Source organism: Mandrillus leucophaeus, unplaced genomic scaffold, assembly GCF_000951045.1.
Source record: "Mandrillus leucophaeus isolate KB7577 unplaced genomic scaffold, Mleu.le_1.0 Scaffold120, whole genome shotgun sequence".
Taxonomy (NCBI): Eukaryota; Metazoa; Chordata; class Mammalia; order Primates; family Cercopithecidae; genus Mandrillus; species Mandrillus leucophaeus.
Genome location: NW_012100321.1, coordinates 510,063 through 512,569, shown reverse-complemented (window position 1 = coordinate 512,569; position 2,507 = coordinate 510,063). Strand labels below are relative to the sequence as shown.

General features: G+C 53.8%; 1 protein-coding gene across 5 annotated transcripts in view; it reads left to right on the top strand.

Annotated features, from left to right (window-relative positions):
* PRKD2 (protein kinase D2) overlaps nucleotides 1–2,507 on the top strand; it is a 60,651-nt gene that overhangs the window by 14,532 nt on the left and 43,612 nt on the right. The gene's annotated exons all lie outside the window — the stretch shown is intronic.

The following is a 2,507-nucleotide window of genomic DNA, read 5'->3' as shown; positions in this document are numbered from 1 at the left end:
TCGGGTAGGAGGCGCCCCCCTTATCTCCAGCCCCCTCGAGTCCTAGAGCCCCGCCCCCCCACTTTCCCAGGAGCCCCGAAAAGTCCGCCTTCCAGCTCGCCCCACCCCAGTGCTGGGCCTCGAGCCAGGTAACTGGGACAACAATAGACAGATCCAGGAAGGAAGCTGGGGGGCGGGTGTGTGAGCCTGGGGAGGGGGCACAGGGGAGGGGGTGTTCATTCAGCATCCCCTCCCACCTCCGCCAGGTTCCGGAAAATTCGAGGTGTCCACGCTCCCGGAGCCACTCTCCCTCCCACCCCAGCTCCCCCTTCCAGCCACCAAACCCACGCCGACGCCCCCTCCCCGCACACTTGGGGCGCTGGCATCCTGCCCGGCTCGCGCTGGGGTTGGGAGGGGGCAGGCAGGAAGCGAGGGCCTGCGGGGTCTCTGCGTTTCCGGGGGAAACAGCCGGTCCTGCCCTGGGAGGGTGACAGTCCGCCCGCTGCTGAAAGCGGCTCTGAGCTTTTCCGTCGCCACATCCCTCTCCCGCCCCTCAGTTCCCTGAGTGTGGCTTCTACGGCCTTTACGACAAGATCCTGCTTTTCAAACATGACCCCACGTCGGCCAACCTCCTGCAGCTGGTGCGCTCGGCCGGAGACATCCAGGAGGGCGACCTGGTGGAGGTGGTGCTGTCGGGTGAGAGGTGGTGGCCGGCCTGGGGGCGGGGCCTTGGGCAGGGCGGGGCATCTTGGGGAGGAGAGGGTAGCGGGAGTTGGAAGTCAGGAGAGGCCGGGCGGGCGCAGTGGCTCACGTCTGTGATCCAGCACTTTGGGAGGCTGAGCTGGAGCTGGGGGGGATCGCTTGAACCCAGGAGTTCGAGATCAGCCTGGGCAACATAGTGAGACTCCATCTCTCCTCGTCTCTCTCCCTCTAAAAAAAAACGAAGGGAGAGCTGGGGGCTTTGGGAAGATGGTTACAGAGTGGGGCCACGAAGGGGCTTTTTAGGGGCTGGTCTAAACTTTCATTTATGGATTAGGATGCTAGTGACACGGTTTGTACAATTTGAAAATTCATTGAGCTGTGCACTTTCCTGAACATATGTTATACTTATTTATTTATAAGACTAGTCAATGCAGTAGTGAGAAGGGGAGAAGTAGTGAAAAGAGGAGAAGAAGGAGTTCGATCTGTAACTGACTGTGCTATACTTTAATATAAAGGTAAAAAATGGGCCAGTTGCAATGGCTAACACCTGTAATCCCAGCAGTTTGGGAGGCTGAGGTGGGAAGATCGCTGGCTGGAGCCCAGGAGTTTGAGACCAGCCTGGGCAACATAAGGAGACCCCGTCTCTTAAAAAAAAAAAAAAGAAAAAAAAGTTAGCCAAGCAAGGTTGCACACGTCTATAGTCTCAGCTACTTGGGAGGCTGAGGTGGGAGGATTTCTTGAGCCTAGGAGTTTGAGGCTGCAGTTAGCTACGATCATGCCACTGCATTCCAGCCTGGGCAACAGAGAGAGACCCTGTCTCTAAAAAAGAAAAAAAGTAGAAAAAGAAAAAAAAAAGTTATGATGTCCATGGCTCCTCCCACGAAAATGCTAAATTAAATCAGAATCTCTGCAAAGTGAGACAGGATCTGCCCATCAGTATTTTTAAAAGCCCCCCCCCCCCCCGGCCTCCACCCAGGTGATTTTCTCAGACACAGCCAGAAGCCAGTTCACTCACTCACTATTCCAGTCGTATAGATGAGCATGCTCTCAGCACCTTGGACCAGTCTATGGCCCTTGGTCCCTCTTGAGCGGGGGGGCAGCTGCCTTTCATGGCTGTCCTCCCTGCTGCTCCTGCATACTGCAGTGCTCCGTGAAACCGGCTCAATGAATGAATGACAGAAGTCTGGATTTACACCTTTAGTGACCTCGTTCAGGCTTTAAGTACTCTTTCATATCATAAGCTGGCCTCACTTGAATTTTTATCTTCATCCTTGTCTCTCCCCTAAACCTGAGTTTTATTTTGTTTTTGTTATTTTTATTTATTTTTTGTTTTTTTAGATGAAATCTCCCTTTCTCACCCAGGCTGGAGTGCAGTGGCACAAACTCAGCTTGCTGCAACCTCTACCTCCTGGGTTCAAGCGATTCTCCTGCCTCAGACTCCCGAGTAGCTGGGATTACAGGCACCTGCTACCACACGTGGCTAATTTTTGTATTTTCAGTAGAGATGGGATTTCACCTTGTTGGCCAGGCTGGTCTCAAACTCCTGATCTCAAGTGATCTGCCCACCTTGGCCTCCCAAAGTGCTAGGATTACAGGTGTGAGCCACCGCTCCCGGCCTGTTATTTTGTTTTGAGGTAGGGTCTTGCTCTGTCACCCAGGCTGGAATGCAGTGGCATGATGACCACTCACTGCAGCCTCTACCTCCCAGACTGAAGCAATTGTCCCGCCTCAGCCTCCCGAGGTGGCTGGACTACAGGCATTACAGTCATGCACCACCACACTGGGCTTTTCTTTTTTTTTTTTTTAAGACAGAGTCTTGCTCTGTC